Source organism: Bos taurus, chromosome 17, assembly GCF_002263795.3.
Source record: "Bos taurus isolate L1 Dominette 01449 registration number 42190680 breed Hereford chromosome 17, ARS-UCD2.0, whole genome shotgun sequence".
Classification (NCBI taxonomy): Eukaryota; Metazoa; Chordata; class Mammalia; order Artiodactyla; family Bovidae; genus Bos; species Bos taurus.
In genome coordinates this window covers 37,881,754-37,899,154 of record NC_037344.1, presented here as the reverse complement: position 1 = coordinate 37,899,154, position 17,401 = coordinate 37,881,754, and positions in this window count along the sequence as shown.

Sequence of the window (17,401 nt, the reverse complement as noted above, 5' to 3'; positions counted from 1 at the left end):
ATGTTGTGTAGTTTCTGCCATAAAACAACAGCCATAGGTATACATATATCCCCTCCCTCCTGAGCCTCCCAACACCTACCCTATCCCACCACTGTAAGTTGTCACAGAGTACTGGGTTGAGCTCCCTGAGTTATATAGCAACTTCCCACTAGCTATTTATTTAACATATGGTAATGTATAAATTTCAATTCAGTCAATTCATTTCAGTCGCTCAGTCGTGTCTGACTTTGCGACCCCATGAATTGCAGCATGCCAGGCCTCCCTGTCCATCACCAACTCCCAGAGTTCATTCAAACTCACATCCACCGAGTCGGTGATGCCATCCAGCCATTTCATCCTCTGTCATCCCCTACTCCTCCTGCCCTCAATCCCTCCCAGCATCAGAGTCTTTTCCAATGAGTCAACTCTTCGCATGAGGTGGCCAAAGTATTGGAGTTTCAGCTTTAGCATCAGTCCTTCCAAAGAACACCCAGGACGGATCTCCTTTAGAATGGACTGGTTGGATCTCCTTGCATACCCTCTCAATTCTTCCCACTCCCTCCTTCCTCTATTTTGTCTACAAGTCTGTTTTCTATGTCTACATCTTTATCATTGCCCTGCAGATAGATACATCAGTACCATATTTCTAGATGCCATGTGTTGTGCTCAGTTGCTCAGTTGTTCCTGACTCTTTGTGACCCATGGACTGTAGCTTGCCAGGCTCCTCTGTCCATGGGATTCTCCAGGTAAGAATACTGAGTGAGTTACCATTTCCTCTTCCAAGAGATCTGACTGACCCCAGGACTGAACCATGTCTACAGCAGATCCTACATTGACAGGTTGATTCTTTACCACTGAGCCACCTGGAAGGTCCCTAGATGCCATATATGTGTGTTAATATGTGATATTTGTTTTTCTCTTTCTTACTTCACTCAGTACAACAGGCTTTAGGTTCAGCCACCTCACTAGAATTAACTTAACTTTGTTCCTTTCTATGGCTGGGTAATATTTCATTGTATATATGTAACATCGATGGACATGTAGGTTGCTAACATATCCCTCAGTTCAGTTCAGTTCAGTTCAGTCACTCAGTCGTGTCCACTCTTTGTGACCCCATGAATAGCAGCTCATCAGACCTCCCTGTCCATCACCAACTCCCGGAGTTCACTCAAACTTAAGTCCATCAAGTTGGTGATGCCATCCAGCCATCTCATTCTCTGTCGTCCCCTTATCCTTCTGCTTCCTATCCCTCCCAGCATCAGGGTCTTTTCCAGTAACTCAACTCTTTGCATGAGGTGGCCAAAGTATTGGAGTTTCAGCCTCAACATCAGTCCTTCCAATGAACACTCAGAACTGATCTCCTTTAGGATGGACTGGTTGGATCTCCTTGCAGTCCAAGGGACTCTCAAGAGTCTTCTCCAACACCATAGTTCAAAAGCATCAATTCTTTGGTGCTCAGCTTTCTTCATAGTCCAACTTTCACATCCATACATGACCACAGGAAAAACCATAGCCTTGACCAGACAGACCTTTGTTGGCAAAGTAATATCTCCTCTTTTCAATATACTATCTAGGTTGGTCATAACTTTCCTTCCAAGGAGTAAGCGTCTTTTAATTTCATGGCTGCAGTCACCATCTGCAATGATTTTGGAGCCCCCCAAAATAAAGTCTGACACTGTTTCCACTGTTTCCCCATCTATTTCCCATGAAGTGATGGGACCAGATGCCATGATCTTCGTTCAAGAGGCTTTTGAGTTCCTCTTTACTTTCTGCCATAAGGGTGGTGTCATCTGCATATCTGAGGTTATTGATATTTCTCCCAGAAATCTTGATTCCAGCTTGTGTTTCTTCCAGCCCAGCGTTTCTCACGATGTACTCTGCACAGAAGTTAAATAAGCAGGGTGACAATATACAGCCTTGATGAACTCCTTTTCCTATTTGGAACCAGTCTGTTGTTCCATGTCCAGTTCTGACTGTTGCTTCCTGACCTGAATACAAATTTCTCAAGAGGCAGATCAGGTGGTCTGGTATTCCCATCTCTTTCAGAATTTTCCACAGTTTATTGTGATCCACACAGTCAAAGGCTTTGGCATAGTCAATAAAGCAGAAATAGATGTTTTTCTGGAACTCTCTTGCTTTTTCCATGAACCAGTGGATGTTGGCAATTTGATCTCTGGTTCCTCTGCCTTTTCTAAAACCAGCTTGAACATCTGGAAGTTCACGGGTCACGTGTTGCTGAAGCCTGGCTTGGAGAATTTTGAGAATTACTTTACTAGCGTGTGAGATGAGTGCAATTGTGCGGTAGTTTGAGCATTCTTTGGCATTGCCTTTCTTTGGGATTGGAACGAAAACTGACCTTTTCCATTCCTGTGGCCACTGCTAAGTTTTCCAAATTTGCTGGCATATTGAGTGCAGCACTTTCACAGCATCATCTTTCAGGATTTGAAATAGCTCAACTGGAATGCCATCACCTCCACTAGCTTTGTTTGTAGTGATGCTTTCTAAGGCCCACTTGACGTCACATTCCAGGATATCTGGCTCTAGGTGAGTGATCACACCATTGTGATTATCTGGGTCTTGAAGCTCTTTTTTGTACAGTTCTTCTGTGTATTCTTGCCACCTCTTCTTAATATCTGCTGCTTCTGTTAGGTCCATACCATTTCTGTCCTTTATCGAGCCCACCTTTGCATGAAATGTTCCCTTGGTGTCTCTAATTTTCTTGAAGAGATCTCTAGCCTTTCCCATTCTGTTGTTTTCCTCTATTTGTTTGCACTGATCTCTGAGGAAGGCTTTCTTATCTCTCCTTGGTATTCTTTGGAACTCTGCATTCAGATGCTTATATCTTTCCTTTTCTCCTTTGCTTTTTGCTTCTCTTCTTTTCACAGCTATTTGTCCCTAGCTATGTCCCTAGCTATGTTCCTAGCTATTGTAAATAGGGTTGCAATGAAAATGGACATGGATATGTCTTTTTGAATTATTGGGCTTCCCTGGTGGGTTGCAAATAATTAAAAAACCCTTAGAGACTAACACTTTCACTTTCAGAATATATGTCTCATTGTGGGGTTGTTAAGTCATACATTAGTTTTATTCCTAGGTTTTTTTTTTTTTTTTTTTTTTTAAGAAATCTCCATACTGTTCTCCAAAGTGGCTGTATCAATTTTGCAAATGGGCTCCCTTTTTTCCACTTCCTCTCCAGCATTTATTGTTTATAGAGTTTTTGATAGTTGCCATTTTGACCAGAGTGAGGTGATACTTCATTGTAGTTTTGATTTGCATTTCTTTAATAATAAACAAGGTGGAACATATTTTCTTGTGTTTATTGGCCATTTGTTTATCTTTGGAGAAGTGTCTGATTTTTTAACGTTTGAGTTTTAACTGATTTTGTAATAGGAGGGATTCTTATTAACTAGGGACATTATGATATATTTTTAGCATTGCTATTGGAAAATCTTTACATGTCTTATGAGTATTCTTATGCCATTTAAATATAGTATAAAACTTCTTATCAGATCAGATCAGATCAGATCAGTCGCTCAGTCATGTCTGACTCTTTGCGACCCCATGAATTGTAGCATGCCAGGTCTCCCTGTCTACCACCAACTCCCAGAGTTCACTGAGACCCACGTCCATCGAGTCAGTTATGCCATCCAGCCATCTCATCGTCTGTCGTCCCCTTCTCCTCCTGCCCCCAATCCCTCCCAGCATCAGAGTCTTTTCCAATGGGTCAACTCTTCGCATGAGGTGGCCAAAGGACTGGAGTTTCAGCTTCAGCATCAGTCCTTCCAAAGAAATCCCAGGGCTGATCTCCTTCAGAATGGACTGGTTGGATCTCCTTGCAGTCCAAGGGACTCTCAAGAGTCTTCTCCAACACCACCGTTCAAAAGCATCAACTCTTCGGCGCTCAGCCTTCTTCACAGTCCAACTCTCACATCCATACATGACCACAGGAAAAACCATAGCCTTGACTAGATGAACCTTTGTTGGCAAAGTAATGTCTCTGCTTTTCAATATGCTATCTAGGTTGGTCATAACTTTCCTTCCAAAGAGTAAGCATCTTTTAATTTCATGGCTGCAGTCACCATCTGTAGTGATTTTGGAGCCCAGAAAAATAAAGTCCGACACTGTTTCCACTGTTTCCCCATCTATTTCCCATGAAGTGGTGGGACCGGATGCCATGATCTTTGTTTTCTGAATGTTGAGCTTTAAGCCAACTTTTTCACTCTCCACTTTCACTTTCATCAAGAGGCTTTTTAGTTCCTCTTCACTTTCTGCCATAAGGGTGGTGTCATCTGCATATCTGAGGTTATTGATATTTCTCCCGGCAATCTTGATTCCAGTTTGTGTTTCTTCCCGTCTAGTGTTTCTCATGATGTACTCTGCATAGAAGTTAAATAAACAGGAAAGCTGGACCCAGTATGTTTGCTAAATTCCTTCAGTCATGTTTGATTCTGCAACCCTATGTACTGTAGTCTGTCAGGCTCCTCTGTCCACTAAAGTGGGTTGCCATGTTCCCTACCAGGGGATCTTCTGGATGCAGAGATTGAATCTACATTTCTTATGTCTCCTGCATTGGGTTCTTTACCACAAGTGCCACTTGGGAAACTTTGGGTCAAATATGGAAATAGGAATAAAATATAGATTAATATATATATATACTTGATATGGGATGCCTTTGAGATAGATTTAATAAATTCACTTTTCTGTCATAACTCACTTTCTTATGGGTCCAAGAGCAGTAGTAGCACTTATGGAGATATAGGTCATATGAGGGTAAAAACAAAACCATGTAGGTCACTGATCTAGACCCTTGAACTAGACAACCACACCTTTAGTTTTTTGTATTCTTAAAAGTTAAGGTCAGTGGGGTTAAGAGAATAGTATTAGGAGACTACTAGGAGACAAACATTCTTCAGTTCCTGATTGTGCCTTGCATGTGAAGTGACACCTAATAATTTTACACTCTTGGAAGCTCTCTGTTGCCTCACTTAGTCTGTACTTGAGAAAATGGAACAATTGATCAAACTAATGCATTTGGGAAGCAAACCTTGGTGTGCATTTTAGGCTCCAGAAAGATAGAATCTTTGACCTGAAAGCTGCACAGAGGAAATACAAGTTCTCTTCCACTTCTTTTTTAAATTAATTAATAATTTAGTTAATTTTGGCTGTGTTGGGTTCTCTTTGCTGTGTGTGGGCTTTCTCTAGTTGTGGAGAGCAAGGACTACTCTCTAGTTGCAATGCATAGGCTTCTCATTGCAGTGGTTTCTCTTGTTGCAGAACACGGGCTCTAGAACATAGGTTCAATTGTGGTGCACAGACTTATTTGCTCCATGGCATGAGGGATCCTCTTGAATGGGGATAGAATCCATGTCTCCTACATTGCCAGGTGGATTCTTAACCACTGGATAACTGGGAAATTCCTCTTCTGCTTCTTGTTTTTGTTTGTTTGTTTCTATAAGACATGTTCTTTCCATTGGAAAAAATAACTATTAGGTGTCATAATACATGGAAAACAAAACCAAGTGTGGGGACAAAACATTCACTTTAGAAAAAGTCACAGTTATAAATGTCACTGTCTCTTTTGGGATTTGACACATAACAGTACTTCAAAGGTACACCAAAGACAACAATCAAAGAGAAGGATGTTTGGGTATGAATTGACTCAAGTAATCAGAATCATCAAAATCATAATGTTTTTGTTAGTTGAATTATAGTAAGCTTGGAGAAGGCAATGGCGCCCCACTCCAATACTCTTGCCTGGAAAATCCCATGGACGGAGAAGCCTGGTGGGCTGCAGCCCATGGGGTCACTGAGGGTCGGACATGACTGAGCGACTTCACTTTCACTTTTCACTTTCCTGCATTGGAGAAGGAAATGGCAACCCACTCCAGTGTTCTTGCCTGGAGAATCCCAGGGACGGGGGAGCCTGGTGGGCTGCTGTCTATGGGGTCGCACAGAGTCGGACACGACTGAAGTGACTTAGCAGTAGTAGTAAGCTTGCTTTAAATCTTCATCAGTAGATATTCATCTAATCTCTGTATATCCAGTTTTACTGATATTTATTTGACATAAAATTGTGTCAGTTTGATATACAACATAATAATTATAAAATAATTACCACTATAACAGTAGTTAATATATCATCACCTGTCCAATATTTCTTAGGATTATTTATTGATTAGAATACTTTAGATTAAAATTTTATATCACTAGCCTTGATACTCAGTATGGCAATGGCTTGGGTTTCCAAAAGTTGACATGGTGATAAATTTCACTATGTAACTGTTTTTTATTCTTGAGTAAGATACACACCTTAGTGCATTCTTTAGTACTATGTAAGAGTAGAGGATAGCCTAATGATGTTAAGGAAAAACTGGGAAAAAACAAAGAGCTATTTGAAAGTATTTCACCAGAAGTGTTTCCATATTAGTATGAAATATGATCTTCTCTCCCATCTTATTTGAAATTCTTGGTAACATTACACATCATCATATTGAAGGGCTAGATTTTTGTTTGCAAAACATATAATTAAGTAAAAAGACAGACATCATGGTAAATGCTGTTGTTCAGTCTCTAATCTGTATCCAAGTCTTTGCAACCCTGTGGACTTTAGCATACTATGCTCCCCTGTCCTGCACTATCTCCTGGAGTTTTCTCAAACTCATATCCATTGACTTGGTGATGTCATCCAGCCATCTCATCCTCTGTCACCCCCTTCTCCTCCTGTCCTCAATCTTTCCCAGCACAAGGTCTTTTCCAATGAATTAGCACTTCAATTCAAGTGGCCAAAATATTGGAGCCTCAGTTTCATCATCAGTCCTTCTAAGGAATATTCAGAATTGATTTCCTTTAGGATTGATTGATTTGATCTTCTTGTACTCCAAGTGACTCTCAAAGGTCTTCTCCAACACTGCAATTCAAAAGCACCAATTCTTTAGTTCTCAGCCTTCTTTATGGTCCAACTCTCACATACACACATGGCTACTGGAAACACCAAAGGTTTAATTATATGGACCTTTGTCAACAAAGTGATGTCTTTCCTTTCTCATATGCTGTCTAGGTTATCATAGTAAATGGTGGGGAGTGGGGGTATAAAATAAATGGTAAAGAATATTTCTGCAATGTGGGAGATTCATGTTTGATCCCTGGGTTGAGAGGATCCTCTGAAGAAGAGAGTGGCAATCCACTCAGTATTCTTCCCTGGAGAATCCTATGGACAGAGGAGCCTAATGGGCTACAGTCCATGAGATTACAAAGAGTTGAAAACCACTGAGTGACTAAGCAGCAAAGTAGCTTATCCATGTATCTAAAGATTAACTTAGTTTTATATAGTTATCTCTTAAATTTCCATTTAACTGTAGTGTTTTCTTAAGCTCTTTCTGATATCCAGAGTCTCCCCCCAACCAGAGAAAAGAAAGAAAATTATGTGAATTTCAAATTCTTGACATAACTGATATACTGAAAGCCTCTTGATATACTGAAAAACTTCTTATACTTTTGTTCAATTGTAACAGAATTTAAAAAAATATATAATTATAATGACTTTTCATTTTAACACATGTATATATATATATATATATATATATATATATATATATATATATATATACATGTGTTTTATATATACACACACACACACACACACACCCCCACATTTATACATATACAAACGTATTCATATTATTTCTGGTGTCATAGTCTGGAGATAACCAGACTATGGGGAGGTCTGTGGCTCCTCCAAGAAGTCACATGTTCATTTCCAGCATGAACAAGATGATGAAAATTTGACATCAACAGGTGGGCTTTACACAGGTGATGCTGTTTGGACTTATTCATGGCATTTGCGTGGTGTATACAGAATCCTTGGTGAGGAAATTAAGATACATAGAGAGTATTGGTAGACTAATATAGGTCTGGGCCAAAAGGAAAAAAATTCAATGATTGATTTCCACTTGTCAACTGTAAGAAACCAGATGGAGTAGTCACACTACAGATGGTAAAAATTTCAGGGAACCTAAGCAATCAAATGTTTCATAGCAAATTTCTGTGGCTCATTGGAGATGAACAGAGCATTACACCATTGAAAATATTTTCAGGTTCCATTTGGAGAACAGAAAGAGAGTATTTATAAAGACTCAACATGATCCTGGAGAGACTATGTGTGTGTGCTAAGTTTCTTCAGTCGTGTTTAACTCTTTGTGACCCTATGGATTGTAGGTCTCCAGTCTCCTCTGTCCATGGGATTCTTCAGGCAAGAATATTGGAGTAGATCTAATATTAGATTGAACTCATGGTTCTTAAGCCTTCTGCACTGGCAGGAGGGTTCTTGACCATTACAGCTGCTTAGGAAGCCTAAACCATCCCAAACTTTGCTTCCATATTTTGAAATACTACTAAGAATTTTTCTACTCTATAGGGCATGTTTGTTATTTTTAAATACTACTAAGAATTTTTCTACTTTATAGGGCATGGAGATCTTTGAAGAGTATAAATACAATAGATACTTGTCATGTCCACCACTGTGAGAAAGCTATAATATAGCTCTTTTTATTCAGCTGTAATAACTGAATATGGATCACGATTTTGGGGCAAAGTAAAACTAGCTTGAGGCTTCAGAGCAGAGTATAATAGTCAGAATATGTTTGTTTTTGGTCTAATGATTACAGAAAACTTGTTATTCATGTGTACCTCCCTCACTTACATATCCCTTTTCCCCTAAGAAAGCCTGTCACAGAGTAAAAGTGAAATAAATATCTTCTTGGTTAATGAAATCCGGTATCAATTATTGGCTGCCATTCCTTTCAGATGTCAATCTGAGTACATATAGACACCTGTTCCTTGCTATGCCAAAAAACACTGATGACAGCATTTCTCACAATTTGGAAATAACAGTTTCCAACCAGATGTTTATGGAACATCTTTTTCATTGAATACTACTTCTTTCTCCTGTGGCATGTATCAATACATTGCTAACACTGGCCATAAACTAATGGGAGTACTGAATCCTTTGGTCTGTGGTTACACCTGTGTTACATTTTCTGGAACCCAGGCAATGGCCACAATCAATCAGAAACTTGTCCAAATCTCAGGGTATGCCTGAATATGGTGGCACTACCCTGGTGTCTCAGATGATAAAGCGTCTGCCTGCAATGCAGGAAACCTGGGTTCCATCTCTGGGTCAGGAAGATCCCCTGGAGGAGGAAATGGCAATGCACTCCAGTATCTTGCCTGGAAAATTCCATGGATAGAGGAGCCTGGTGGGCTATGGTCCATTGGGTTGCAAAGAGTCAGACACAACTGAGTGACTCCACTTTCTTTCTAAGAGGAGAGTGAAAAAGCTGGCTTAACACTCAGTATATTCAAAGACTTTTAGAAAAAGCAGTTATTCATGTGTGGAATAAGGGGACAGTGAAAACAAATTTCAAGGATAAGACAGTGTTCAAACTATGCTTAAATTAAACTCGTATCTTGTTAGGGAAATTAAAATGAGGACTTGTTCAAGCTTCAAAAGTAGGAGAACATGCCCTTGACCTTGCTTGTAATCTGCCTGGACATTGCCCAGATTCCATGCCTGCTTGCAAACACAGCAAGTCGGGGGTGAGGAGCACTTTAGATAAGACAGGGCATAGGTCTTAGAATTTTTGAGCCTCTGAGGGCCTGGCCAATGACTACAGGTCTAACAAAATCCTATGTCTCACAAGATGAAGCAAACATTGTAAAAAAGTTAAAGTAAAACCAGAGCTGCATCTTTCAGTTTGTGGCCTGGAATTATAACCAGGAGCTTCTGAACTGCAATTTGAAGTATCACCCCTGAAGTGAACACACTGCCCGGGACACTTTCCCATCTGGAACTCCAGATTGCTGTTAACGAGGTACTTCCCAGTACTGTTTAAGCCTGGATATTGGTCAGGCCAATGTGGTGACATATGTGCTATTTTTTCTCTCCACTGTTTCCATTGTTGTTTCTTTTAATGGCTGAATATTGAAATTAAGTCAAATAATCTTCCATAAAAAATTGAAATTGTCTATTTGTGTGTAATGACTGGTTTCTTTTGTTAACGAATCCTTTGAATAAAAAAAAAAAAGGAAACTATGAAAGTAAAACTTTCTGCAAAACACATTCATACAGAAGACATAATGTAGTATGAGTAAAAGAGAAATACACCCAAGTCTGTTTAGAAGGTGCTGGTGAGATGTGGTAGGACATTTGGCTAAAAACCCTCTGCAACATTAAATGTCATTGTAAAATTTTGACTCATCATATTCTGTCATAATTGTAAAAAATTATCTTTTTAAAGGAGAGTAGAAAAGCAGACGACATTTTTTTATTGTTATGAATTATTTTTTATCTTATTCACATATATACAAAGTAGGGAGAACTTTGCTAGCTGAGACGGAAATTGACGTTTAAGTCTTCCTTCATTAAGGAAGGCTACTGTAGACTTGGATATCATCTTATTCTTTTTTAATGCAATGTACAGTGACTTTTTCAAATATTTCCAAACAAAATAAAAAAAACACGTCGATGTTCATAAATAATTAGTGGAAATCTCATTTAAAAGCATATGTAGTTGTATTGTAGTGCTGAATGTTTCTCTAGTTAGAAAATTGTACAACAATTTTGATTCATGTTGCCTCATTGTCTTCCTGACACTTTACAATAAAATAAAAATTTACAGCACATAATTTATTTTGATACCCTGACTCAAGCATTTATGTTTTGGTTTTTGGTTGGAAGTGAAAGCTTTAAAACACAATATATATATATATATATATATATATATATATATATATATTCAGTTTTTCATTTTGCCTTTATCATAGTTTTTTGTTACAAAAGGGAACATTTGAACCATAGATAAGAAATAATTTCAACTTAAGAAATATACTCTTTTCCAGTTTTATTGAGATGTAATTGACATACAGCTCTATATAAATACCTATATAAATGTTCCTCTAAGAGGAACATTTATATTTTAAGCTTTATTTTACCAATAAAGAGTTTAGGTCAGATTGTTAGAGCAGAAGAAAGATATAATTCATTCTAATGTATATGTTTAGGTGATAAACATTTTCTATTTCTCAGTAAGAACAATCTTAGAGGTAAGCAGGAGGGTAGAAACAGTAGAATTTAAATGATAATGCAACTCACTCATTTGTAAAGATTTCTTTTATTTCTTTTTTCTAATTTACTTTTTTTTTCTCTTCTTGAGAGAACACTTTTAGTAGACAATGAAAAAACAGCAGGGAGTAAAATTATGATACTATCATTACATAGAAGTGTCTTCTCATTATAGAAGTTCTCTAAGTATTATCAATGCTAAAACACCTTTCATTATGTATATGACTTTGAAAATCATATTAATAACTTGTTGAAGATCTAAAGCTTCATGTGGGACTGTACACAGCAGAATGAATAATTAGTTGGTGACCCAGAGGAAGCCTTTTTGTCTTGATGGAAATGGAGCAATTTAGCCCAAGGAAGTGTATCAAAATTGGAATCCATTATATAACATTCTAGGGATTTTTAAAAAGGAGAGAAATACTGTTAAACCACAGAAGGAAATAAAATGTGTCTCCTCCAAATTAGAGAAAGGTGTCATTTGTAGTCATATGGCATTATGCTAAATATATATGGTTAAATTTAAACTAACTGAGTGTGATGACTTCAGAGAAATAAAATTCTTGATACCTGAATTTATAAAGGACATAGTAAAATTTATAAAGGACACAACAGAACTAAGTAGAAGCATCTCTTGTATTCTATCATTTATACTTACATAAATGAATTACTGAGCAAAGGCCTGTGAAAGGCCACAATTACAAACTAATTCTTTCACCTTCCCAGTTCTTGAATCAAATCTACATTATTTAGTTTACAAAGTTTAGTGTGCTCAAACCATACTATGGGTTCATTCCTCTTCTTTCTTATTTTTTTTTCTGTCACTGAAAACACAAAATGTATGAAATATCTTTTTCTTTTTCTTTTTTTTAAAGAGAATAACTTCCCAAGTTACCCAGTCATATTTGGGGCACAGTTGTGGCAATACACCTGATTGCATGCTTCACCAAAAACACATGTATAATCCTTCCTCAGCACAGCTGATGACAGTGCTATTCTTCAGATTTCTGAGGCCAGAGCTATTGGAAGTCATCTTGACTTCTTTTTTCTTTCACTCTCTCCTCCCTATCCCCACGTCTGCTGCTTATATTCATTAGAACACTGTTTTCTTTTTACTTTAAATATATATACAGATTCTATTGTTGCTCATCTAGGTTGCTTCAACGTCCTGGCTATTGTAGATAGTGTTCCAATGAACATTGGGGTACATGTATCTTTTTTAATTATGGTTTTCTCAGGTTTATTCTCAATAGTGGGATTGCTGGGTCATATGATGTTGTTGCTGCTGCTACTGCTAAGTCGCTTCAGTCGTGTCCGACTCTGTGCGACCCCATAGACGGCAGCCCACCAGGCTCCCCCATCCCTGGGATTCTCCAGGCAAGAACACTGGAGTGGGTTGTCATTTCCTTTTCCAATGCATAAAAGTGAAAAGTGAAAAGTGAAAGTGAAGTCGCTCAGTCCTGTCGGATTCCTAGCAACCCCATGGACTGCAGCCTACCAGGCTCCTCCATCCATGGGATATGCCAGGCAAGAATACTGGAGTGGGTTGCCATTGCCTTCTCTGGGTCATATGATAGTTGGAGGGAAAATTCATGAGGGAAAGGATTTATGTATACTTAATGACTAATTCATATTGTTGTATTGCACAACCTTGTTTACCAATTTTATTGTTGTTGTTCAGTCACTAAGTCGTGTCTGACTCTTTGGAACTCGATGAACTGCAGCTCTGTTCTTCATTATCTCCTGGAGTGTGATCAGACTCATATCTATTGACTTAGTGAAGCTATCAAACCATCTCATCCTCTGCCGCTCCCTCCTCCTTTTGCCTTCAATCTTTCCCAGCATCAGAGTCTTTGCCAGTGAGTCAGCTCTTTGCATCAGGTGGCCAAAATACTGGATTTTTAGCTTCAGCCTCAGAATTTGCAGTGAATACTCAGGGTTGATTGCCTTTAGGATTGACTAGTTTGATCTCTTTGAAGTCCATGGGACTCTCAAGAGTCTTCTCCAACACCACAGTTAAAAATCATCAATTTTTCAATGCTCAGCTTTCTTTATAGTCCAACTCTCACATCCATACATGAATACTGGAAAAACATAGCCTTACTAGATGGACCTTTGTTGGCAAAATCATGTGTCTGCTTTTTAATACACTGTCTATGTTTGCCATAGCTTTCCTTCCAAATAGCAAGTGTCTTTTAATTTCATGGCTATAATTACCATCTACAGTGCTTTTGGAGCCCAAGAAAATAAAATCTGCCTCTACTTCTGCTTCCCCCCCTTCTATTTGTCATGAAGTGATGGGACTAGATGTCGTGATATTAGTTTTTAATGTTGAGTTTTAAGCCAGCTATTTCAGTCTCCTCTTTCACCCTCATCAAGAGGCTCTTTAGTTCCTCTTCAGTTTCTCCCACTACAATAGCATCATCTGTGTATCTGATGTTATTAATGTTTCTCTTGGCAATCTTGATTCCAGTTTTTGAGTCATCCAGCCCAAGATTTGGCATGATGTACTCTGTATAGAAATTAAATAAGCAGGGTGGCAATATACAATATTGTCATACACCTTTTCCAGTTTTTAACCTGTCAGTTGTTTCATGTCTGGTTCTAAATGTTGCTTCTTGACCTGCATAGTGGTTTCTCAAAACACAGGTAAAGTGGTCTGGTATTCCCATGTCTTTAACAATTTTCCACAATTTGTTGTGATCCACACTGTCAAAGGTCTGTCATTTCTTCCTCCAGTGAGCCATGTTTTATCAGAACTCTTCACTATTACCTGTCCATCTTTTGTGGCCCTGCACAGCATGACTCATAGCTTCATTGAGTTACTCAAGCCCCTTTACCACAACAAAGTTTTGATCCATGAAAGGGTATAAAGCAATTAATCTTCAATTAAAAATAAATTATATATGTGTGTGTGTATACACACACACACACATACACACATACAGAATTCAATTGTTTCTGTCAATTTAATGAGTTATCCTTTACCTCTCAGTTGGATTAAGAGGATATAATATATAACTAATTTTCCTGATTCTCCCCTTGGTCTATTGCAGTTTATTTTTCACATAGGTCAGATTGCTCAGTTACTTCATGTCAAAATGCTGCAGAGAGTGGCCCATTTCACTCCTGCTGAACTTCGCATTTCCTGCTATGGCCTACATACCCTTCCATGATTGCCAACTTTTCTGCTAAAAGTATTTGCACATTTCTGATGTTCTCCTCCACACATTATAAAGTTCATTTGATTTATTTAAATATTTTTTATTTAATATTGAGTCTTAATTGATATATGTAGGATCCTGTGTGTTAAGTCTTAATTGATATATGTAGGATCCTCCTGGCATCATGCAGAATCTTATGTTGTAGCATGCAGACTCAGTAGTTTGGAACACATGGGCTTAGTTCTTTGCAACATGTGGGATCTTAATTCCCCAACCAGGGATTGAACCTGCGTTCCCTCCCCTGCACTGAAATGCAGATCATTAACCGCTAAACTACCAAGGAAGTTCCTAAAAAGTTCATTTTAAATTTGCAAGTATTAGATAACAAGATTTTTAATTTTTTTTAAAATTTAAAGATTTTTAAATTTGTTACTTTAATAAATGAAACAAAGTTAATAGGACTAAAAGGGAAAATAATCTACAATCATGATTTGGCATTTTAACACATCTTTCTTAGTATCTGGTAAAAGAAGCAGACAAAAAAAAAAACAGGCTTAGTAACAACATAAAAATTATGAACAAGACATTTAATCAACTTGACCTAATTGACATATATAGAACATTATTCCCAACAGCTGCAAAAGACATTCTTTTCAAGTACATAGCAAATGTTTCATCAAAGAGACCAGATGTTGAGGCATAAAACAAGTCACAACACATTTGAAAATAACAAACATAAAGAATTATGTCCCCTTATCATAGTGGAGTTAACATAGGAATAAGTACCACAGAGATAAGTAGGGAATTCTCAATAGTTGTAAAGTAAACAAGACAGTTAAAAATCAAAGGGGTCAAAAATAATTGCTATTAAAAAATTTAACATTTTTTGCATTGAACAGTAATAAAAAATATATTTGCTCTGAGTGCATGTATTCAATTTAGTTCAGTTCACTTCAGTTGCTCAGTCGTGTCTGACTCTTTGTGACCCCATGGACTGTAGCGTGCCAGGCCTCCCTGTCCATCACCAACTCCTGAAGTTTACTCAAACTCATGTCCATTGAGTCTATGATGCCATGTATTAGAAAGGAAGACATGCTAAGAATCAATGACCAACACTTACATCTTCAGAAGCTAAAGAATGACAATCAAAAAATAAGAAAAGATATGAAAGAAAACAATATATGCAGCAGGAGAGATATAAAATAATATTTACTCAAGCTTTGCTGATAATAACAAAAATGAACCAAGCAAAATGTTCATTAAAGTAGACTATATTAATAAGTTCTGTAATATTTGTACAGAGGTTTCCCTGCTGGCTTAGTGATAAAGAATCCACCTGCAATGCAGGAGATTCAGGTTTGATCCCTGAGTTGATAAATATCCCCTGGAGAAAGAAATGTCAACCTATACCAGTATTCTTGCCTGTGAGATACCTTGGATAGAGGAGCCTGGTAGCCTACAATCCAGAGGGTCACAAAAGAGTTGGATAGGACTTAGAGGTTAAACAACAAAAAACAACAATTGTCATATAATAGGATACTATGCCACATTGAAACAAATGTGCCACTTACCATCATGAATTAATCTCAAAGTACAATGTGAAGAAAAATATCTAACATTAAAAGACAAAGTTCAGGGTTTCCCTGGTACTGTCATGATTGGGAATCTGCCTTGCAATACAGGAGCCACCAGTTTATCCCTGCTCTGGGAAGATCCCCAAGCCATTGTTGTAGCCACGCGTTCCAGGAAACAAACTCACTCAGAAGGACAATGCAGATAGTGGAGTGCAGTTTATTACACTGGTGGGCCCAAGGCAGAGTCTCCTCCTAGCCAGGGACACTGATCAGTTTTTGTGAAAACCTTATATACCCTAAGTGTACGTGCCCAAACCCACCTCCCCAAATTCCCTGAAACTAGTCTGAACAAAGGAAAAGAAAGATACAATCAAAGTCAACCCATGATCTATATGCCTTAAGCCTAGGTAGTTAACAGTGGACAGTTATCAATAGGCCTATGGTCATACCCCAATAAGCATAATAGAATTTATGATTCTATTCAGCTACACAGATAATTAGGGTATCCTTTTAGGCGATGGAGAGTCTAGGTATGAGCCCTGGAGCTCTTCCATCTGGGGGCTCTGGTTTTGCAGTTGGTATGTCATTTCCATAGATACTGGGCATATAGCTCAAAGTTCACAGTCCGGCCCAAGATGGAGTCCTGTTTTCAAGATGGAGCCTGTTCTGCCTGTTTCCTCCTTCAACATGAGGCAACTGAATCCCATGTGACACAGCTACTGAAACCTGAACACCCTGGAGCCCATGCTTCACAACAAGAGAAGCCACCCCAATGAGAAGCCTTTCATTGCAATTAGAGAGTAGCCTTTGGTTGCTGAAACTCAAGAAAGTCCACATCCAGAAAGGAAGACCCAGCACAGCCAAATACAAATATTTCTAAAGACAAAGTTCAACATCTTTTAATGTTTTCAGACATATCTGTGAATTGTAAAAACTATAAAGAAATGCAAGGAGAGGATTCGCCCTTGATTCAGCCTAGTGGAAGCAGGGAACAGGAAAACAGTGACAAGGACTGTCTGGGTTTTTTTCAGCAGGTATTCTTTCTTTTTCTTCTAGATGAGGTTAACTATATTTCTAATGCTCAAAGATAATCCCTTGATACCCTTTTATACTTCAGTCTGTTAGGTAGGTAGAATAGGGAAAAGGAGTCCAAAATGGCGGTGGCTAAAAGACAAGGAAGGGAAAAGCCCTCGAAAATAGAACAAAAGAAGGTCTGAGGACCAGAGTGAGGACCTCAGGTAAAACAAACAACACTCCTGGCTTGCCCAATTTACATAGGACAGGCCCAGGGAGAGATAAACATATAAATAGAGGAGCCAAAGCTAGCTCTCTCTCTCCCTCCTGCGCTGGGGTGCTTTTTTCCTCGTGTCTTTGGATCGATGTGCCCTCACACCTTGAAGATGGATTTTCCTGCTATCTTCTAAATAAAATAGAGCTGTAACACTGAGCTGTAACACTGGTTTGTCTAAGAGCTATAACATGGTCCATTCGAGACCTGAGAGCTATAAAACTGTCTATTCAAGACCTGAAAGCTGTGACATGCCGAGGGGGCTCTAATGTCCGTC